Source organism: Panthera pardus, unplaced genomic scaffold, assembly GCF_024362965.1.
Source record: "Panthera pardus isolate Hobbes unplaced genomic scaffold, ASM2436296v1 HiC_scaffold_27, whole genome shotgun sequence".
Taxonomy (NCBI): Eukaryota; Metazoa; Chordata; class Mammalia; order Carnivora; family Felidae; genus Panthera; species Panthera pardus.
Window position 1 is genome coordinate 52,777,122 of NW_026526843.1, and position 25,205 is coordinate 52,802,326.

The window sequence follows — 25,205 nt, forward strand, 5'->3', positions numbered from 1 at the left end:
CTAAGGGAAAGAAAAGGGGCAGTTGGGGAAGAAAGACTGAGGGAACTAAGAGGCCTCAGGTGATGGGTTTCTGCCTTAGGCCTCTTCTTTGGCCTTCTCACCAAAATCCTCCTTCTCTCTTTGGCATCCTAGTACTGTTGGTAGACAGAGACAAAGTTGTTCATTTTGCTCTCAACCTTGGTGAACTCCATCTTATCCATGCCCTTATCTCTGTACCAGTGGGAGAAGGCTCTGAAGCAGAACATGGTCATGAACTGCTCTGAGATAGGCTTGAAGATCTCCTGGATGGCCATTCTATTGTTAGTGAAGGTGTTTGCTATCTTGAATCCACTGAGCAGGATGTCACAGACAGCCAAATTGGTGTTGTTGGGGATTAATTTCACAAAGTAGCTGCTATTTTTGTTTTGCATGTTGAACATCAACTCATCCACCTCCTTCATGGACACACATCAATGGAAGACAGCAGCCTTGGTGAGATACCAACCATGGTGGGGGTCACAGGCAGCCATCATGTTCTTGACATTGAAGATCTGCTGGTTCAATTCAGGCACAGTGATAATCCAATACTGCTGGCTTCTATGACTGGTTAGAGTGGCAAAGCCAGGCATGAAGAAGTGGAGACACAAGAAAGGAACCATATTAACTGCCAGCTTGTGAGGATCAGCACTAAACTGGTCAGGGAAGCAGAGGAAGGTGGCAATGCCCCTTATGGTGGGTGAGAGGAGGTGACTCAGGTCCCCACAGGTCCGCCTTGGTCAGCTTGAGGGTGCAGACGCAGATGTCATAAATGGTCTCGCTGTCAATGCAGTAGGTCTCATCTGTGTACTCTACCAATTGATGGACCAAAGGAGTGGTGTTGTGGGGCTCAACTACAGTGTTGACACTTTTGGTGAGGGTACCACACTGAAAATGTTTATAATGTGGTTGAGATATCCTTTGCATATCTTGCTGATAAGCAAGGTGCCCAGGCCAGGGTCTGTGCCCCTTCTAAGAGAGTGAGTCAGCTTGAAGTCCTGCAGACTTCAAAATTATAGTATATGTTCTTGTTTGATAATTAGAACAAAAGCAATAGACAATAGGACAATCAATTGACATTTCTGGGGTTAAAAAGGGAAGATTTAAAAAAAATGTTTATATTTTTATTTTTTAGAGAGAGAGGTGGAGAGAAAGGGAGACAGAGAATCCCAAGCAGGCTTCATGTTGCCAGTACCAAGCCCAATGTGGGGCTTGATCTCATGAAAAATGAGATCATAACCTGAGTTAAAATCAAGAGTCAGACACATAACTGACAGCCACCCAGGCACCCCAAAACAGGAAATACTTTTATAAACAGACCGGTGAAAGTATCTCTTTGTGGATGGGTAGAAAGAAAATAAATCATATAAAAGAGAGAATAGAAGGAAAGAAAAGGAGAGTCTATAAAGCTAGTTAGGAATGTTTGCTTCCAGCTTGTTTCAGGCACATTTATAACACTTAAGGACATATCAGCCTAGTAAATAGAATTGCTTTCTTCTTCAGTCTTATAGACTATTTAGCATGTTGCAAAATTTCTGTGGCTTTTGATCTTTCTCCCTAATGTTCTGATAAAATAAAAGGGAGGGTGAAGTTGTGGGACTTGAATTTATAGATGGGCCACACATTCTAATCCATCTGCTTCTGACCAAAATTTAAGCTCATCTTAGCTAGGTTGTTCTTATTAAACGTATCCAGTAAATTCTTGCAGTGAGTTCAAAGCAATTAAACCTCCAGATGCAAATGCAGTATAAACATACAAATGAAATAATGGTGAGTCAGTTATAATATTTACTCTGGCTACATTGTCCTAAGCACAGAAATACATTTCAGTTTCAGAATAATAGAAAACTATATATGGTAATTACATGAATATATTCCATCAAATAAGTGTTCATTAAGAAATGTTCAGATTAATATCAGAGATAACAATTTAAAGTTATAAATGTTTTTACAATATAGAGGACAGCAGAGAATCTCTTGCTACAGAGATCAAGGGACTAAGGAACAGTCAGGAGGAGCTGAAAAACGCTTTTAACAGATGCAAAATAAAATGGAAACGACGACGGCTTGGATTGAAGAGGCAGAGGAGAGAATAGGTGAACTAGAAGATAAAATTATGGAAAAAGAGGAAGCTGAGAAAAAGAGAGATAAAAAAATCCAGGAGTATGAGGGGAAAATTAGAGAACTAAGTGATACACTGAAAAGAAATAATCTACGTATAATTGGTATCCCACAGGAGGAGAGAGAGGGAAAGGTGCTGAAGGTGTACTTGAAGAAATAATAGCTGAGAACTTCCCTGAACTAGGGAAGGGAAAAGGCATTGAAATCCAAGAGGCACAGAGAACTCCCTTCAGACATAACTTGAATCGATCTTCTGCACGACATATCATAGTGAAACTGGCAAAATACAAGGATAAAGAGAAAATTCTGAAAGCAGCAAGGGATAAACGTGCCCTCACATATGAAAGGAAGACCTATAAGACTCGTGACTGATCTCTCTTTTGAAACGTGGCAGGCCAGAAAGGATTGGCACGAGATCTTCAATGTATTGAACAGGAAAAAAAAAATGCAACCGAGAATCCATTATCCAGCAAGTCTGTCATTTAGAATAGGAGAGATAAAGGTCTTCCCAAACAAACAAAAACTGAAGGAATTTGTCACCACTAAACCAGCCCTACAAGAGATCCTAAGGGGGATCCTGTGAGACAAAGTACCAGAGACATCGCTACAAGCATAAAACATACAGACATCACAATGACTTTAAACCCGTATCTTTCTATAATTACACTGAATGTAAATGGATTAAATGCGCCAACCAAAAGACATAGGCTATCAGAATGGATAAAAAAACAAGACCCATCTATTTGCTGTCTACAAGAGACTCATTTTAGACCTGAGGACACCTTTAGATTGAGAATGAGGGGATGGAGAATTATTTATCATGCTACTGGAAGCCAAAAGAAAGCTGGAGTAGCCATACTTATCTCAGACAAACTAGACTTTAAATTAAAGGCTGTAACAAGAGATGAAGAAGGGCATTATATAATAATCACAGGGTCTATCCATCAGGAAGAGCTAACAATTATAAATGTCTATGCACCGAATACCGGAGCCCCCAAATATATAAAACAATTACTCATAAACATAAGCAACCTTATTGATAAGAATGTGGTCATTGCAGGGGACTTTAACACTCCACTTACAGAAATGAATAGATCATCTAGACACAGGGTCAATAAAGAAACAAGGGCCCTGAATGATACATCGGGTCAGATGGACTTGACAGATATATTTAGAACTCTGCATCCCAAAGCAACAGAATATACTTTCTTCTCGAGGGCACATGGAAAATTCTCCAAGATAGATCATATACTGGTTCACAAAACAGCCCTTCATAAGTATACAAGAATTGAAATTATGCCATGCATACTTTCAGACCACAATGGTATGAAGCTTGAAATCAACCACAGGAAAAAGTCTGGAAAACCTCCAAAAGCATGGAGGTTAAAGAACACCCTACTAAAGAATGACTGGGTCAACCAGGCAATTAGAGAAAAAATTAAAAAATATATGGAAACAAACGAAAATGAAAACACAACAATCCAAATGCTTTGGGATGCAGCGAAGGCAGTCCTGAGAGGAAAATACATTGCAATCCAGGCCTATCTCAAGAAACAAGAAAAATCCCAAATACAAAATCTAACAGCACACCTAAAGGAAATAGAAGCAGAACAGCAAATGAAGCCTAAACCCAGCAGAAGAAGAGAAATAATAAAGATCAGAGCAGAAATAAACAATATAGAATCTAAAAAAACGGTAGAGCAGATCAACGAAACCAAGAGTTGGTTTTTTGAAAAAATAAACAAAATTGACAAACCTCTAGCCAGGCTTCTCAAAAAGAAAAGGGAGAGGACCCAAATAGATAAAATCATGAATGAAAATGGGATTATTACAACCAATCCCTTAGAGATACAAACAATTATCAGGGAATACTATGAAAAATTATATGCCAACAAATTGGACAACCTGGAAGAAATGGGCAAATTCCTAAACACCCACACTCTTCCAAAACTCAATCAGGAGGAAATAGAAAGCTTGAACAGACCCATAACCAGCGAAGAAATTGAATCTGTTATCAAAAATCTCCCAACAAATAAGAGTCCAGGACCAGATGGCTTCCCAGGGGAGTTCTACCAGACGTTTAAAGCAGAGATAATACCTATCCTTCTCAAACTATTCCAAGAAAAAGAAAGGGAAGGAGGGGCGCCTGGGTGGCTTGATCGGTTGAGTGTCCGACTTCGGCTCAGGTAATGATCTCACGGTCCATGAGTTCGAGCCCCGCATCGGGCTCTGTGCTGACAGCTCAGAGCCTGGATCCTGCTTCCGATTCTGTGTCTCCCTCTCTCTCTGACCCTCCCCCATTCATGCTCTGTCTCTCTCTGTCTCAAAAATAAATAAAGGTTAAAAAAAATTAAAAAACAAAAAGAATGATTCACAATGATCAAGTGGGATTCATTCCTGGGATGCAGGGCTGGGTCAACATTCGCAAATCAATCAACGTGATACATCACATGAATAAAAGAAAGATAAGAACCATATGATCCTGTCAATCGATGCAGAAAAGGCCTTTGACAAAATCCAGCACCCTTTCTTAATAAAAACGCTTGAGAAAGTCAGGATAGAAGGAACATACTTAAACATCATCAAAGCCATGTATGAAAAGCCCACAGCTAACATCATCCTCAATGGGGAGAAACTGAGAGTTTCTCCCTGAGATCAGGAACATGACAGGGATGCCCACTCTCACCGTTGTTGTTTCACATAGTGTTGGACGTTCTAGCATCAGCAATCAGACAACAAAAGGAAATCAAAGGCATCCAAATTGGCAAAGATGAAGTCAAGCTTTCACTTTTTGCAGATGACATGATATTATACATGGAAAATCTGATAGTCTCCACCAAAGTCTGCTAGAACTGATACATGAATTCAGCAAAGTTGCAGGATACAAAATTAATGTACAGAAATCAGTTGCATTCTTATACACTAACAATGAAGCAACAGAAAGACAAATAAAGAAACTGATCCCATTCACAATTGCACCAAGAAGCATAAAATACCTAGGAATAAACCTAACCAAAGATGTAACAGATCTGTATGCTGAAACTATAGAAAGCTTATTAAGGCAATTGAAGAAGATATAAAGAAATGGAAAGACATTCCCTGCTCATGGATTGGAAGAATAAATATTGTCAAAATGTCAATACTACCCAAAGTTACTACACATTCGATGCAATCCCAATCAAAATTGCACCAGCATTCTTCTCGAAACTAGAACAAGCAATTCTAAAATTCATATGGAACCACAAAAGGCCCTGAATAGCCAAAGTAATTTTGAAGAAGACCAAAGCAGGAGGCATCACAATCCCAGACTTTAGCCTCTACTACAAAGCTGTAATCATCAAGATAGCATTGTAATGGCACAAAAACAGACACATAGACCAATGGAATAGAATAGAAACCCCAGAAATAGACCCACAAACGTATGGCCAACTAATCTTTGACAAAGCAGGGAAGAACACCAATGGAAAAAAGACAGTCTCTTTAACAAATGGTGCTGGGAGAACTGGACAGCAACATGCAGAAGGTTGAAACTAGACCACTTTCTCACACCATTCACAAAAACAAACTCAAAACGGATAAAGGACCTGAATGTGAGACAGGAAGCCATCAAAACCCTAGAGGAGAAAGCAGGAAAAGACCTCTCTGACCTCAGCCGTAGCAATCTCTTACTCGACACATCCCCAAAGGCAAGGGAATTAAAAGCAAAAATGAATTACTGGGACCTTATGAAGAAAAAAAAGTGCTTCTGCACAGCAAAGGAAACAACCAACAAAACTAAAAGGCAACCAACGGAATGGGAAAAGATATTTGCAAATGACATATCGGACAAAGGGCTAGTATCCAAAATCTATAAAGAGCTCACCAAACTCCACACCTGAAAAACAGATAACCCAGTGAAGAAATGGGCAGAAAACATGAATAGACACTTCTCTAAAGAAGACATCCGGATGGCCAACAGGCACATGAAAAGATGCTCAACGTCGCTCCTTATCAGGGAAATACTAATCAAAACCACACTCAGATATCACCTCACGCCAGTCAGAGTGGCCAAAATGAACAAATCAGGAGACTATAGATGCTGGAGAGGATGTGGAGAAATGGGAACCCTCTTGCACTGTTGGTTCGAATGCAAATTGGTGCAGCCACTCTGGAAAGCAGTGTGGAGGTTCCTCAGAAAATTAAAATAGACCTACCCTATGACCTAGCAATAGCACTGCTAGGAATTTACCCAAGGGATACAGGAGTACTGATGCATAGGGGCACTTGTACCCCAATGTTTATAGCAGCACTCTCAACAATAACCAAATTATGGAAAGAACCTAAATGTCCATCAACTGATGAATGGATAAAGAAATTGTGGTTTCAATACACAATGGAGTACTACATGGCAATGAGAAAGAACGAAATATGGCACTTTGTAGCAACGTGGATGGAACTGGAGAGTGTGATGCTAAGTGAAATAAGCCATACAGAGAAAGACAGATACCATATGTTTTCATTCTTATGTGGATCCTGAGAAACGTAACAGAAACCCATGGGGGAGGGGAAGGAAAAAAAAAAAAAGAGGTTAGAGTGGGAGAGAGCCAAAGCATAAGAGACTCTTAAAAACTGAGAACAAACTGAGGGTTGATGGGGGGTGGGAGGGAGGAGAGAGTGGGTGATGGGTATTGAGGAGGACACCTTTTGGGATGAGCACTGGGTGTTGTATGGAAACCGATTTGACAATAAATTTCATATATTGAAAATTAAAAAAAAATAAAGTTATAAATGTTTACCTCAAAACCCCCAACATTTCATTGTCTCAATTATTTCTTAATATATATTAATTCTAAATAAAAATACATACATGTATGCTTTTAAACACAAATCAGTGCAGCCATCATTAATCATTATAGTCTGTTTTAAGTGTGTCTCAGTCTGTATTAAATTACTCTGTATGTACAAGACATTGTGCTAGGTTATTTGGTCATACACAAAACTTTAAGCCAACGGTACATGTTCTCAAATGTTTCATAATGTAATTTTAACATTATAAAGATGAGAACATACAGGAAAAAATAAAATAACAAATAATGTGAAGTAAAGGTTGTGTTAAGTTGTAAGGCTTGAGTGGCACCACAAAGTCCAGATTTCCCTCAAAAACGAGCCCAAAGGCCTAAATTTCTACCAGAAAAATTACTCTTTAAAATAAGCATTGATTCCAAAAGAGCTTTATACCCCCACTATGCACTTATTAGAATGGCCAGAATCCACAGCATTGATGGCCCAAGTGTTAGCAAGGATGTGGAGCAGTAAGAACACTCATATGTTATCAGTGAGAATGCAAAATGGTGCAGCCACTTTGGAACACAGTTTCGCAGGTTCTTCCAAAACTACATGTACTCTTACTATATGACACAACAGTCACACTCATTAGTATTTACCCAAATGAATTAAAAACTTATTTACATGCAAAATCCTATACATGGATGTTTATAGCAGCTTCATTCATTATTGCCACAACTTGGTACAACCAAGATGTCTTTCAGTAGGTGAATGAATAAATAAACTGTTATATCCAGACAATGGAGTATTATTCAATGCTAAACAGAAATGAGCTCACAAGTCATAAAAAGATTGGAAAAACAGGGGCAATGGGGTGGCCCAGTCGGTTAAGCGTCTGACTTCGGCTCAGGTCATGATCTTGCAGTTCCTGAGTTCTAGCCCCCCATCAGGCTCTGTGCTGACAGCTCAGAGCCTGGAGCCTGTTTCAGATTCTGTGTCTCCCTGTCTCTCTGCTTTTCCCCTGATCACACCGTGTCTCTCTCTCTCTCTCTCTCTCAAGAATAAATTAACATTAAAAAATTTTTTAAAAAGATTGGAAAAACCTTAAATGCATATTACTAGGTGAATAAGGTCAACTTGAAAATACTACACACTATATGATTTCAACTATATGACTTTCTGAAAAGGGCAAAGCTATTGAAACAGTAAAAACATCAGTGATTGCCAGTGATTGAGAAAGGGAGGGATGAATACGAAAAACACAGGGTTTAAAGGCAGCAAAAATCATTCTGTTTGGTACTACAATGAATGAATGTCACTATACATTTGTCCAAACTCATAGAATATGCAGCACCAAGAATAAAACCTAATGTAAACTATGGACTTGTGTGATTATGATGTGTCAATGTAGGTTCATTGATTGTAACAAAAGCACCACTGTGGTATAAGATGTTGACAGTGTGTGTGGGGGGGTGAATTTGTGGGGACAAAAGGTATATGGAAATTCTCTGTAATCTCACCTCAATTTTGCTGTAAATCTAAAACTACTCTAGAAATAAAGTTTATTTGATTTGAGTTAGCCATAATGACTGGCAGCAAATTGTCTTTTCATTCAAGTACTGTTTAATTTGGTCATTTTAAATAATATTTGCATATCCATCATTTGACTAATACAGTTTTTTTAATTTTTTAATTTTTTAAATGTATTTTTGAGACAGAGAGAGACAGAGCATGAGCAGGGGAGGGTCAGAGAGAGAGGGAGACACAGAATCTGAAGCAGGCTCCAGGCTCTGAGCTGTCAGCACAGAGCCCAATGTGGGGCTCGAACTCACAGATTGTGAGATCATGACCTGAGCTGAAGTTGGATGCTTAACCGACTGAGCCACCCAGGCGCCCCACATTTGACTAATACAGTTAAATTTAACTAATGTATTTACAAGAAATTGTAGAGGACATGTACATTTATTCATAATCTCAAAATCTAGTAAGGGACATGATACAGAAATAACTATAGAAAAAGTAAAAGACTTGCTTTCTTTATCTCTTTTCCTACAAACCTTAATTATCAATTGTGTGCCAGGCACTGCATTAGCCAACGTTCTTGTTTATAGAAAATATAAATTGACTCTGGTTTTCCTAAGTAGGAGACGAATGTGTTGAAAGTATATTGGGTGACTCAAAATCAATAGAAACTTCAGGTAACCAAGCCAAAAGAAAATGGAAGAAACCAGAAAAGGCTTAAGTAACATGGAGTGCAACTAAATTCATTATTAAGAAATAATGTTTAAGGGAAACATTACTACTGGTGTTTTCCACCCAAGAACCCTTGCTGCTGCTGCTACCAGCAGACTCTTTGAGGCTGAACTATCATAGCAGCTTCAAATAATTTTCTTTTCTTTTTTTTTCTTTCTTTTTTTTTTTTTTTGTTTTACTCCCTCTCAAGATTCAAACTCAGGAAGGAAAATATTCGTTTGGCTGAACCTAGGAGAATTACCTATGTACTGTCTTCCAAGAGACTTCAAGGGGGATTTATAGCAGCTCTCTAAAATTTAGACATTAGAGTATTGGAATTTGGTCCCTGCCCTCAAGAATTAAACAGTTTATTGTGGGAGAGACTTATGTAAATATTGGGCTTCAATACAGTGTGATCAATGTTAGAAAAGAACACTGATAAGAGGTTCCTCAAAAAACTAAAAATAGAACTACCGTATGACCCAGCAATGGCACTACTAGGCATTTATCCAAGGGATACAGGTGTGCTGTTTCAAAGGGACACATGCCCCCCCATGTTTATAGCATCACTATCAACAATAGCCAAAGTATGGAAAGAGCCCAAATGTCCCTCAATGGATAAATTGATAAAGAAGATGTGATATATATATATATATATATATATATATATATATATATATATATATACACACACACACACACACACACACACACAATGGAGTATTCCTTGGCAATCAAAAAAGAATAAAATCTTGCCATTTGCAACTACATGGATGGAACCGGAGGGTATTAAGCTAAGTGAAATTAGTCAATCAGAGAAAGACAGAAATCATATGACTTCACTCATATGAGGACTTTAAGAGACAAAACAGATGAACATAAAGGAAGGAAAACGAATATAAAAACAGGGAGGGGGACAAAACAGAAGAGACTCATAAATATGTAGAACAAACTGAGGGTTATGGGAGGGGTTGTGGGAGGGGGGATGGGCTAAATGAGTAAGGGACACTAAGGAATCTACTCCTGTAATCATCGTTGTATATTTGCTAACTAAATTGGATGTAAATTTTAAAAAATTTTAAAAAAATAATAAAAAAAAGAAAAGAGCATTGTTAGAAGCAGTGAATTCAATGAAGGTTGTGAGAGAAAGGATGTGAAATTTTGGAAGTCAGGAAAAGTTCTTGGAAGACATGACTGTTAAACTGTTTTAAAAACAAAGCTCACCAAGTTGAGAAGTGTGGAACAAACTTTCAAAATTTCAAGAACTTCTTGTGCTAAGGCTTGAAGTGTCAAAAGAGCGTTGCATGTTCTAGCAGCAGAGCTGCTTGGTGAGGCAGCATATATTTGTTAGATAAAGTAAAGGTGTGTGTGAAGAAGTGAGCAGATGAGGTGAAGAAACCAAGAAAGTGAAAGTAATAGACTATGGAAGTAGAAAGATTTTTTTTATTAGATTGGAAGCACCGAATTCCATTCTAAGGAATTTGGAGTTTATTGTGTAGCCAATTAAAGGCCCTTAGGACTTTTAGGCATATATATCCCCTATTGAAATATATATGGTTAAAATGCCAATTTGGTCATTTTTTTTCCTCATATGTTTTTTGTCATTAGACAAGACTCATTTAAGTACCCAAGGAATTCTTCCGGCATCTAACTGGAACATTTATTTTTCAATTACTCTTACTGTGAAAGATTATAATCATGACATTCTGCCTTAAAAAATATGAGGATTTAAAAACAGCTTTCAACTAGGGGCATTGAGTGGCTCAGTCGGTTGAGTGAACAAATTCAGCTGATGCTATGATCTCACAACTTGTGAGTTTGAGCCCTGTGTTGAGCTCTGTGCTGACAGCTCAGGGCCTGGAGCCTGATTCGGATTTTGTGTCTCTGTTTCTTTCATGCTCTGTCTCTCTCTCTCTTTCAAAGTAAATAAACATACATAAATAAATAAATAAATAAATAAATAAATAGCTTTCAACTATTTAACCAGTGCTACAATATGGCTATAAAATTACATTTAGAAAAAAATATTTATTTCTCAGTTTTCCCTTCTCTGACATAGGGACTTTAATGTTCAATAACTGATAGGCTCATGTGATATTAGTGAATACTTGTCACAGACTTTGAATGTGGAGCTCTCTCTTGTCCAGCAAGAGAGCAGATGCAGAATTAAATTCAAGAGAGGCTAATGTCCAGGAGACCACAAGAGCCCTGAATAAGGACCCTTGCTCTGGTTTTATTAGGATCAGAAGGCTTACAGATGTGATAGATGTGCAGGAAGAGACAATGACACAGTGAACATTAATTCATCTGTGTGAGAGAAAGGAGATTTACAAAACACAATCCCTCCACAGAGCAGATAGCTGTTACAACAGGCATCAGGCACTGCATCTGTTTATCTTAACTTGCCTAGGGTATAAGACAGGTAGAGCATGCTACCTCAGAGTCTAGAAGGCACCTGTCTTTTGCTAATTAGCTCCTCTCAGGGCAATTTCACCCTGCTGTAGTGGTCTATAACCCTGTTTATCTATTCTGGACACTTCTGTCCTATGAAAGTAGCTTTCTGCTTTTGTCCTATGCTGGGGGCGCTTTCACCCTGTTTACCTAATCTTGGACGCTTTAGTTCTAAACCTTGTTAAACCATTGGTGCAAGATCAGTAATTCCCTAAAAATACTAATAGTTATTGCTCCTTAAATTACAGAACAAATATTCTAGGTAACATCTCTGTAGTATTAGCCATTTAATTCCCCAACTTTGTTGCTCCTCTCACAGGAGAGTTCCAAAACCCAATGTGGTCATTTCTTTATTGATACTGCTGTCTTCTGAATTCTGAAGAGGTTTGATCACTTTTAATAGATTCTACTTTTCTTTGTCTCTTGCCTTCTTGTCTTTTTGTTTGCACTAGGACTTAGTTAATCTGTCTGCTGCTGCTAGTTACCCAAAGTCCATGTATGAATGATTTTTTAAAGACCAAATTAAAACAAATACATGTAGAACATATATCTGACAGTTATAATAATTTACATATATTAACTCATGCAAATCTCATAATTACTCTATCAGATAGGTTTTATTACTATTATTCCTTTTCTACAAATAAGATAATTGAACCATTAAGAGTTTGAATTTTTTGTATGAAGTCACACAGCTGGTAAGTGGCAGAGCTAGAATGTAAACTGAGTCAGGCAACAGGTGCAATCTCTTAATTTAAATTTTGTATGCTTTAGTGTATTTTATGCTGTTGAATAAATATTATCTACAAAAGTAGCAACGAAGCAAAAAAATAGGTAAACTAATCAATATCTAATTTTGTTTAGCTAAAAATGTATAATTTGCATTATATATTTACATATAATAGACATTTTAACAATATTTGTTCTTCAAATCCATGGGCATGGAATGATTTTCCATTTATTTGTGTCTTCTTCAATTTCTTTCATAAGCATTCTGTAGTTATCAGCATACAGATCTCTTACCTCATTGGTTGTTCTTAGGGATCTTATGGTTTTTGGTGCAAAGGTGAATGGGGTCGATTTCTTGATTTCTCTTTCTGCTGCTTCATTATTGGTGTACATAAATGCAAAAGATTTATGTGTGTAGATTTTTTATCCTGTGACTCTGATAAATTCACGTATCAGTTTTAGCTGTTTTTGGTGATGTCTTTTGTATTTGTCATATAGAGTATTATGTCATCTGTGAAGAGTGAAAGTTTAACTTCTTCTTTGCCAATTTGTATGCCTTTTATTTCTTTTTGTTGTCTAGGACTTTACACTACCATGTTGAACAACAGTGGTGAGGGTGGACATCCCTGTTGTGTTTCTGGACTTAGGGGGAAAGCTCTCAGTTTTTCCCCATTGTGGGTGATAACAACACCAGCATTCTTCACAGGCTATAACAAACAATCCTAAAATGTGTATGGAACCAGAAAACAACTTCAATAGCCAAAGTAATATTGAAAAAGAAAACCAAAGCTGGAGGCATCACAATTCTGGACTTCAAGCTGTATTACAAAGCTGTAATCATCAAGACGGTATGATACTGGCCCCAAAATAGACAAATAGATCAATGGAACAGAACCTGATTGGATGGGAAAAGATATTTGAAAATGATATATCTGATAAAAGGTTAGTATCCAAAATCTATAAAGAACTTACTAAAATTAACACCCCTAAAACAAATAATCCAGTGCAGAAATGGGCAGAAGACATGAATAGACACTTTTCCAAAGAAGACATCCAGATATCTAACAGACACATGAAAGGATGCTCAACATCACCCATTATCAGAGAAATACAAATAAAAACAACAATGAGATACCATCTCACATTGTCAGAATGACAAAACAACTCAGGAAACAACAGATGCTGGCTGATAAGGATCAGGAGCAAGGGGAAACCTTGTGTCCTTTTGTGGGAATGCAAATGGGTGTAGCCACTCTGGAAAACAGTATAGAGGTTTCTCAAACAATTAAAAATATAATTACCCTATGGCCCAGCAATTGCACTACCAGGTATTTATCCAAAGGATATAAAAATACTGATTAGAAGAGACACATGCACCTCAATGTTTAGAGCAGTGCTATCAACAATAGCCAAATTATGGAAAGAGCCCAAATGGCCATCAACTGATGAATGCATAAAGATGTAGTATGTAGGGGCGCCTGGGTGGCTCAGTTGGTTAAGTGTCCGACTTCAGCTTTGGCCATGATCTCACGATTTGTGAGTTTGAGCCCCGTGTTTGGCTCTGTGTTAACAGCTCAGAGCCTGGAGTCTGCTTCGGATTCTGTGTCCCATTCTCTCTTTGTCCCTCCCTTACTTGTGCCATCTCTCTCTGTCTCAAAAATAAATAAATGTAAATAAAAAATTTTAAAAAAGATGTGGTACACACACACACACACACACACACACACACACACACACACTGCAATGCTACTTGACCATAAAAAAACAACCTCTTGTCATTTGCAACAACTTTGATGGAACTAGAATGTATTATCCTAAGCAAATAAGTCCGTCAGAGAAACACAAATATCATATGATTTCACTCATATCTGAAGTTTAAGAAACATAACAGATGAACAAAGGGGAAGTGAAGGAAAAATACAGTAAAAACAGAGGGAGGCAAACCATAAGAGACTCTTAAAGACAGAGAACAAACTAAGGGCTGCTGGAAGGGAGGTGGGTGGTGGGATGGGCTAAATGGGTGATGAGTACTAATGAGCTCAACTTATTGGGATCAGCACTGGGTGTTATGTGTAAGTGATAAATCACTGAATTCTGCTCCAGAAACCAGTACTATACTGTATATTAACTAACTTGAATTTAAATAAATAAATTAATTTTTTTTAAATAGAAGAATAAAAAAGGTAAAAGGAGATGTAGATAATTAAAAGCTTCTGCAGTTAAAAAAAAATTGTGTGTGGCATTTTAATAAAGCAGTAAATGGCAACATTTAAATTAAACCAAATTCATCTTAGACTCAATTCTTTATTAGATAGATGATATTTTTCTTGCATTGTTTTGTGAGGTGCCATGATAATTTTGGCAGTCACCTATGTTTTGTTTTATTTATTTTTATTTATCAGCAAATATGTCTATAATAATCCTCTATTTAGAAATCCACCTTTAGGGGTGACTATGTATCTCAGTCAGTTGACTGCCTGAACTCTTGATTTTGGCTCAGATCATGATTCCAGAGTTGTGATATCAAGCCCTGTGTCAGGCTCTGGGCTGAGTGTGGTGCCTGCTTAAGATTCTCTCTCTCTGCCCCGCTCCCTGACTCACACACTCTTTCCCTAAAATAAAATAAAAAAATACACCTTTGCATTTATCTAGGCAAATGCATCTTCATATATACATGACACATTTCTCCAAATAAATGACTATGTAAAATAATAACATGACTCTATTTCTGTTATATAATCATTGTTAACATTGCATTTAATATGAATTGATAATCAAGTGAGAAATATATTTATATACTTATACATATAATTTATATTTCCTGAGAAAATTAAGAAATTTGATGAATAAAGAAAGATGTGTTCAGTTTTTCTAGTATTTCTATTAAGAAATTAATGCTATCTCAGTGATAGAAGAAATACAAGCATTCTAAGTCATTTATTTTCAACCTTTTTTTTTCACACTTTCCAAATCTTGAGTGGAGAAAATAATTTAAACTATGTCTGGCCTAGCATTTAGTACCTGAATTCAACAACATGGATGAATCTACTAAGTAGGAAGCACACAAGTCTAGTAAAAAGCATGGTAACTTAAAATATAAAAAATCCTTCTTGTGGTCACTGAATTATATATTTACCATTTTTCCTTTATTTTAACCAAAGTGTTATATGAATTTATCCTCTTTACTTTTTAATTATAAGAGCAACCAATGCTTATCACAAAAAACGTTAAAATAATTTAGGTGTACACTATAAAAAATTAAAAAAAAAACTGTTATGATCCTTCCCCATCTAACCCTTCAGAAGGAATATCAGTAAAAGTTTGGTATATGTCCTTCAAGACTTATTTTTCTATTTATATACAGAGAGCACTTTTAAATGTTATAACATTATACATATGGTTTTACAATTTACTTTTTTCACTTAAACATTGATTGTGAGCACCTTTAAATATCTTTATATATAAAGATATCCACTTATTAAGTATTTATTTATCCAGGAGTATAGTTCATAACATAAAGGAAAAGCAATTTATGATTATTTACTGTATTTACAAGTCTTCAAAATAATTAACTTATTAGCATCATCCAAAAGTGGCAAATTAGAGTTGATTTTTGTATAGTCATAAACATAAATCCATGAATTGCTAGAGTTGCACCAAAGGAACTTAAGCCAATTTGAAGAGGTTCCCACTGACCAAATATGTGAGAATTGAGGATTGATAAGGATAACTACTGAAATAGATTGAAACAAATCAAATATGTTTAAATCCAACATATCAGTACTAATTCTTTTTATGCAAATTGAATACTGTACAAAAGCATATAAAGCATGACCAGATTTCAGGGGTGCCTGGGTGGCTCAGTTGGTTAAGCGTCTGACTCTTGTTTTTGTCTCAGGTCATGATCTCATGATTTGTGAGTTTGAGCCCCACGTCAGGTTCTGTGCTGACAGTACAGATCCCGCTTGGGATTCTCTCCTTTTCCCTCCTTCTCTGCCCCTCCCCTGCTCACTCTCTCTCTCTCAAAATAAATACATAAAGTTTAAAAAATAGCATAATTAGGGGCGCCTGGGTGGCGCAGTCGGTTAAGCGTCCGACTTCAGCCAGGTCACGATCTCACGGTCCGTTGAGTTCGAGCCCCGCGTCAGGCTCTGGGCTGATGGCTCGGAGCCTGGAGCCTGTTTCCGATTCTGTGTCTCCCTCTCTCTCTGTCCCTCCCCCGTTCATGCTCTGTCTCTCTCTGTCCCAAAAAAATAAATAAACGTTGAAAAAAAAAAATAGCATAATTAGATTTCATATAAAAACAGTAGATTAATAATAAGAATAAGAATATTTAATAATTTTTAAGCACCTGCTATATGACAGGTACTATCACTAACTAGCTTTGTGTCTAGGGCAAGCCACTTTTTCTCCCTAGGCCTCAATTCTCTTATCTACATAATGGGAATACTAATACATACATACCTCACAGTATTGTTGTGTGCATTAAGTGGGTTAACATTTGGAAAAGTGCTGGGGATAATGTTTGGTAGATAGTAAGTGCTATTAAGTGCTATTAAAAAAAACTCACATATACTTTATATATATATATATATATATATATATATATATATATATATATATATATATATATATTTACATGTTCACAACAGCCTGATGGGATAGGTGCTATTATTAACTAATTTTAGAGATGCGAAAACTAAAACACAGAGCAGTTAGTTTCTTTAAGATTTTTTAATGTTTATTTATCTTTGAGAGAGAGACAGACAGAGTGTGAGCAGAGGAGGGACAGAGAGAGGGAGACATAGAATCCCAAGCAACTCCAGGCTCTGAGGTGTCAGTACAGGGCTCTATGCGGGGCTCGAACTCACAAAATGTGAGATCAGGATGAAGGTGGACGCTTAACGACTGAGCCACCAAGGCGCCCCTTAGTTTCTTGTCCATGGCCATAGTTTGTCTTTGGTTTACTACACAAATAATCAGTGTACACTAAACTAGCAGTTTATATAAATTAATCTACTATAAATTTTCAAAGAAGAAGAATGTTCAGATTTCTTAAATTAATGATATTGATATAGGTTCATTATACAAATTTATTTAAAAAAATAAAATAACACTGGAAACCATCTTATAGCTACATGATTATTCTGGGTTCCATGATTTGGTGGGCAATGTGCCTGAAAAGGAATTGATACACTCTGCCTATTCAAGTCTCCCCAAAAAAACAAAAGATCTCATGGGACTCATTTGCCATCCAGACAATTTAGGCAGAATTATACTTTCAACCACTTGAGGGAGATTTTTATCTTCATTGTATACTTTTATAATCTTTGCCTCAGAGACTGATTTCTTGTCAACTTTGTCATGACTAAGATAGTGGGGTTGATTTTATTTGGCGGTAATGGTATAAACCACAGAATTTTCTGCAGAAAAAAGCATTTGGCCTATCTCTTCAGAAGGGGAGGTGTTCATAGACTCTGTTCTTAAAAGGTTAAAGAGGGCTCTTGCACACATGATTTAGAGAATATCATTAACTGAATACACATGAAATACTTACATTTGTAGAGTACAAGAAGTAAGCTGAGGTGTAGGAAGAAGAGGAGACATAAAATATAATAAGAGGTATTATGCTTACCATCATGGACTTTATATTGTAATTATGGAAACAACAATGGGTACATTAAATGGTTCAGTAACAATTGCAATGCAATGTATCAGCCAGTTTTAAATAACAGCCAGGGAAATGAATGCCTTTGTTTTGGTTTTGTTTTTTTATGTTTGGAAATGAATACCTTTGAATAGGTGAGATATACAGTAAGAGCTGTCAACTCATAATCTCCTCTAACACTCCATAGGCTATCAGAGAAGAGGGAAGTGTGGAGTTGGGCAAAATGGGTGAAGGACAGTGGGAGATACAGTCTTGTGGTTATGGAATGATTAAGTCACAGGAATAAAAGGCACAGCATAAGGGATGTAATCAATGATACTGCAATAGTAATGTATAGGGACAGATGATGGCTACACTTGTGGTGAACATAGCATAATGTATAAACTTTTGTGATAACTATGTTGTATACCTGAAACTAATGTATTATTGTGTGAACAAAATTAGAAAAAAGAATACATTGTTTACACATTGCGTATGTTGTGTTGGGAAAACCCTTCCATTTAATAAAAGCATATCTTTTTGTAAACATCAGTCCCTAAAACTATTGACAATTTTAAAACAGTATCAGAACATTATATTTTATTCCATATTGGCCTCTATGATAATAAGAAACTGGTCATATATAATTATTCTAGCCTGACTTTATGAGTAATATATGTAGGCTAGCATAGGTTTAGACTTTGTGGATCAAGAAGCAATGCTAATAAGAGAGAAAATAAGTTTCCACAAATTTTTTATTGATAAAATTAAAAATACAATAACCAAGTGCATTTTTTGTAGTGAATGTCTAATAAGAGTAACAGAATTTTCCTGAGGGTGGATATAGTTACCTTAAATTGAATTCAAATTAATGTTCCCTATTATTAACAAACTGCCACTGTTGATCTGTGAAAAACATTCTTGACTGAAAGCCTGTACAAAAAAAAGAACTGGGCCGGATTTGGACCACATTCTGTAATTTTTGGCTCTAGGTGTAAATGATTTTACTTGTGAAATGAACTAATTGATTCATTTAGATGTTAAACTCCATTTGTGTTTTTAAAATATTTTTTGTTCTATATGGTATTTTTATTAATTGTATTTATTTATTTTTTAAAATTCTTAATGATAATTTCAGATTCCTTTATACTAGGGAGAATATATAGTTGATATGCAGTCAAAACAGTAAATCTTTTCCACACACTTTTTCTTATAATGCACTATTTTCTTAAAGTTGTATGTCTTAAATTAGAAGGACTTGCTCTTGGTCATAAATGATTCCTTGACGTTTTTTGCATTACTTACAGGATTTGTATAGCTTTCTGACAGATTCAAATCTCTTTCAAACTATGTGTACAGTTTGTTGTTGTTGCTGTTATATATATATTTTTTCTTTCTGAAAGCTGGATATCTTTACTTTAAAGTCTCACTTTCTGCACAGTGGATGCAAAGAGACAGATGCAGAATAAATGAACAAGCAGCACATTATTTGACGTCAGTGGTACCAATCAAGACAAGACACAGAAAAATACAGCGGGATGTAGAAGAAAAGTCCTTACCAGTTTTCTTATCCCAATATTCTCCTTATACAGGTTTATCCATGTTGCAAAATGAAAAATGCACGAATTCAAGAGGTTAGTTAGAAAAATATCTCTGTTTTCATTGTCTTAAAGATTAGCTTGGGCAAGCCTTTAGAAATAGCATGTTATAATACCACAAAAGTTGGAGAGAACATTAAATATCATACAAAAATCTAATGTGCATATTGATATACAATCAAGATGGATTTCTAGAACACATAATTAAAGTTATTTTTTCCCTTTTCCTGTCTACTATGTTCAGAGCTACCACTGTATAGATAGGTAGATAGATAGATATAGATATAGATATAGATATAGATATAGATATAGATATAGATAGATGCTTTCTTTTTTTAAAGATTTTGTATCTTAATTCCCATAGTTAACATTCAGTTTTATATTAGTTTCAGATATATAATATGGTGATTAAACAAGTCTATACATTACTCAGTGCTCATCATAAGTGTACTCTTTAATCCCTGTTACCTATTTTACCCATCCCCCCACCCACCTACCCTCTGGTAGCCATCACTCTGTTCTCTATAGTTAGGAGTATCTTTTTGGTCTCTCTCTCTGTCTCTCTGTCTCTCTGTTTCAGTTTCTTTTTCTCTCTTTTGTTTGTTTTTTTTTTTTTTGTTTCTTAAATTCCACATATAAATGAAATCATATGGTATTTGTGTTTCTCTGACTGACTTATTTCACTTAGAACTATATACTCTAGCTCCATCCATTTTACTGCAAATGGCAGGATTTCATTTTTTTTTATGGCTCAGCAATATTCTATTGTGTATACACACACACACACACACACACACACATATATATATATATATATATATATATATATATATATATATACACATCTTCTTTATCCATTCATCTATCAATGGACACATGGGATGCTTCCATAATTTGGCTTTTGTAAATAATACTGCAATAAACATAAGGGTGATTGTATCCTTTTGACTTTGCATTTTTGTATTTTTGGGGGTCGAGGTAAATATCCATTAGTGTAATAACTGGATCACAGAATGGTTCAATTTTTAACTTTTTGAGGAACATACATACTGTTTTCCAAAGTGGCTTCACTAGTTTGCATTTCTACCAACCATGCAAAGAGGATTCCTTTTTCTCCACATCCTTACCAACAACTGTTTTTTCTTCTGTTACTGATTTTAGCCATTCTGACAGGTGTGAGGTGAAATCACATTGTAGTTTTAATTTGCATTTCCATAATGATGAGTGATGTTGAGCACCTTTTCATGTATCTGCTGGCTATCTGTATGTCTTCTTTAGAGGAATGTCTGCTCATGTCATCTGCCCATTTTTTAGTTAGATTATTTGTATTATTGGTGTTGAGTTGTATCAGTTCTTTATGTATTTTGAATACTAACCCTTTATTGGATATGACATTTGCAAATATCTTCTCCCATTCCCTAGGCTGCCTTTTACTTTTGTTGATTGGTTCCTTCACCATGCAGAAGCTTTTTATTTTGATGTGGGACCAGTAGTTTTTGTTTTTGGTTTGTTTGTTTGTTTGTTTTTCCTTCTCTTTGCCTTGCCTCAGGAGACATATCTAGAAAAATGTGCTATGATCAGTGTCGGAGTAATTACCACATGTGTTCTATTCTAGGATTTTCATGGTTTCAGGTCTCACATTAATTTCTAATCCATTTTGAAGAGTCTTTTTTCCATTGTATATTCTTTCCTCCTTTGCCATAGATTAATTCACCATGTAACTGTGGGTTTATTTCCACAGTTCTATTATTTATTATTTTCTATTCTATTATTTTCTATTCTATTATTTTCATCTATGTGTCTATTTTTGTGCCAATATCACATGTTTTGACACCTACGTCTTTGTTATATAACTTGTAGACTGGAATTGTGATATCTCCCCTTTTGTTTTTCTTTTTCAAGATTGTCATAGCTGTTCACTGTTTTTTGTGGTTTCATACAAATTTTAGGATTGTTCCTTCTGGTTCTGTGAAGAATTTTATTGGTATTTTGATAAGGATTGCATTAAATATGTAGATTGCTTTGGGTAGTAGAGACATTTTCAAAATATTTGTTCTTCCTATCCATGAGCATGGAATGTCTTTTCTTTTCTTTGTGTCATCTTCAATTTCTTTCATCAATGTTTTTTTAATTTTCAAAGTATAGTTCTTCCACCTCTTTGGTTAGTTTACTCCTAGGTACTTCTATTATTTTGGTGCAACTGTAAATGAACTTTTCTTAATTTCTCTTTCTGCTGCTTAATTATTGGTGTACAGATATGCAACACATTTCTGTACATTGATTTTGTATCCTATGAGTTACTGAATTTGTTTATCAGTTCTAGCATTTTTCTTGTGGTGGATTTTTTTTTATGTATAGTATCATGTCATTTGTGAACAGTGTAAGTTTTACTTTTTCATTACATATTTGGATGCCTTTAAATTATGTATTTACTTATTTTATTGTTGTTGCCTGATTGCTGTGGCTAGGACTTCCAATATTATGTTGAATAAAAGTTTTGAGAGTGGATATCTTTGTCTTGTTCCTGTCCATAGGGGAAAAGATCTCAAAATTTCCCATTGAGTATAATGTTTATTGCGGATTTTTATATAAGAACTTCATTATTTTGTGATGTATTTCCTGTAAGCCTACTTTGTTGAGGGTTTAAATCATGAAGAGATGTTGTGCTTTGTCAAATGCTTTCTTTGCAACGATTGGAATGGTCATATGGTTTTTATCCTTTCTTTTATTAATATAATGTATCATGTTGGTTTATTTATAAATTTTGAACCACTCTGCCATCCAGGAATAAATCTCACTTGATGATAGTAAATTTTTTTTAAATGCATTGTTGTATTCATTTTGCTCATATTTTGTTGAGTATTTATGCATCTATGTTCACCAGGGATATTGGTGTGTGGTTCTCTTTTTTTGTGTGTTGTCTTTATCTGATTTTGGTTTTGAGGTAATTCTGGCCTCAAAGAATGAATTTGGATGTTTTCTTTATTTTTCTATTTTTTGTAATAGTTTGAGAAGAATAAGTATTTACTCTTCCCTAAATGTTTGGTAGAATTAACCAGTGAAGCCGTGTGGTCCTGGTCTTTTGTTTGTTGGGAGTTTTTTGGTTACCAATTCAATATCATTGCTAGTAATCAGTCTGTTCAAATGTTCTATTTCTTTCTGTTTCAGTTTTGGTAAGTTATATATTTCTAGGAATTCACCCATTTCTTCTAGATTGACCCATTTGTTGGCATATAAATTTTCATAATATTACCTTACAATTGTTTAATTCTGTGTTGCTGGTTGTTATTTCTCCTCTTTCATTTGTGATTTGTTTTGAGTACTCTCTCTCCTTTTTTTTTTTTTTTTTTTTTTTTGATGAGTCTACCTAGAGATTTATCAATTTTGTAGTTCTTTTCAAAGAGGTAGCTCCTGGTTTAGGATCTGTTCTATTGTTTCTTTAGTTTCTATATCATTTATTTCTTCTCTAATATTTATTATTTCCTTCTTTTGGTTGGTTTTAGATCTTGCTTGTTGTTCTTTTTCGAGCTCACTTAGGTTTAAGGTTAGGTTATTTATTTGAGATTTTTTTTTCTTGCTTCTTGAGATAGGAGTGTATTGCTATAAACTTCCCTCTTAGAACCACTTTTCTGCATCCCAAAGTGTTTGTATTGTTGTATTTTTATTTTTTTGCTGTGTATTTTTCCTTTTTTCTTTGATGTCTTGTTTTATCCATTCATTGTATAGTAGTAACATGTTACTTAATCTCCAGATTTTTTCTTGCAGTTGGATTCCAGTTTCATAAATGGTCAAAAAAGATACATGTATGACTTTGGTCCTTTTTTAATTTGTTGAGATTTGGTTGTTGGTTTAATATGTGATTTATTCTAGAGAATGTACATGTGTCCTTGAAAAAATGTGTATTCTGCTGTTTTAGAATGGAATGTTATGAATACATCTGTTAAATTTATCTGATCTAGTGTGTCATTCAAAGACAATCTTTCCTCATTGATTTTCTGTTTAGGTGATCTGTACATTGATGTAAGTGGGGAGTTAATGTCCCCTACTGTTTTTCTATTATTATATAAATTAGTTTCTTTATGTTTGCTATTTACTGTTTTATATATTTGGGTGATTCATATTGGGTGCATAAATATTGACAATTGTTTATCTTTTTGTTGGATTGTCCCCTTTATTATTATATAGTGTCCTTATTTGTCTCTTGTTACAGTCTTTGTTTTAAAGTCTATTTTTGTGATATAAATATTGCTACCCTGGATGTCTTTTAACATCTGTTTGCATGATAAATATTTCTCTGGCTTTATTTTAATACCTGTTTGCATGATAAATGTTTCTGCATCCCATCAATTTCAGTCTTCAGGTGTCCTTATGTCTGAAATGAGTCTCTTGTAGGCAGAATATAGGAGGGTCTTGATTTTTTTTCACTCTGTCACCTTATAATTTTTGATTTGAGCGTTTAGTCCATTTATAATTATAGTAATTAAGTATGTATTTATTTTTATTTATTGTGACTTTGCTACTTGTTTTATATTTGTTTTTGTAGATTTTCTTTGATCCTGTCATGCTTTCTCTCATGCTTTGTTGGCATTTTTTAGTGATATACTTGGATTCCTTTCTCTTTATTCTTTGCTTATCTATTACTGATTTTTGATTTGTGATTACCATGTGTTTTGTATATAATATTTTCTGCATATAGCAGTCTACATTAAGTTGATGGTTGCTTAAGTTTGAATCCATTCTTTTCTCCACCCACCCTAAATTTTACGTATATGGTGTCATAACTTACATCCTTTTATTTTTGTGAATCCCTTGACTAATTTTTGCACAAACACCTATTTTTACTTCTTTTTGTTTCCCGCTTTTCATTCTTTCACCTATAGTCTCTGTTTCCACTCAAAGAGTCCCCTTCCATAATTCTTGTAGGGTTGGATTAGTGGTCATGAACTATTTCCAGTTTTGTTTATCTGAAAAACTCTTTCCTGCTGTTTCGAATGATAGCTTTGCTGGATAGAGTAGTCTTTGCCTCAGATTTTTTCCATTCAGCACGTTGCATGTATCGTGTCACTCCCTTTGGCTTACAAAGTTTCTTTTGAGAATTCCTTGATAGTTTTGTGGGGTTTTCCTTGTTTGTAACTGTATCCTTTTTTCCTCCTATTATTTTTTTATCACTACTTGTTATTTTAATTACTATATGTCTTGGTGTGGACCTCCTCTGGTTGATTTTGTTGTGGGATGGCAGTGTCTCCTGATTCTGGGCATTTCTTTCCCCAGATTTTGGAAATTTTAAGCTATTGTTTCTTCAAAAAAAAAAAAGATTCTCTCCATTTTTCTCTCTCTTCTTCTTCTGGCATCCCTATATCGCAAAAATTACTGTGCTTGATAGAGTCACTGGGCTCCCTACATCTTTTATCATTTTGCAATTTTTTTCTTTCAGTTTTTCAGCTTGGTTACTTTCCATTACTCTTTCTTCCAGGTCATCCATTTGACTGTTTCCTCTAGCCTGCTATTTATTCCATAAAATGTATTTTTAATTTCATTTATTTTTTTCTTCATCTCTTATTGCTTTTTTTAAAATTTCCTCATTGAAGGTCTCACTGATGTTTTCCACTGTTTTCTTAATTCCAGTGAATTTTTATTATCATTATTTT

General features: G+C 35.3%; 1 pseudogene; it reads right to left on the minus strand.

The window, feature by feature from the left end:
- Positions 1-128: 128 nt before the first annotated feature.
- The window catches only part of LOC109257544 (tubulin beta chain-like), a 65,879-nt pseudogene continuing 40,802 nt past the window's right edge, over positions 129-25,205 (minus strand).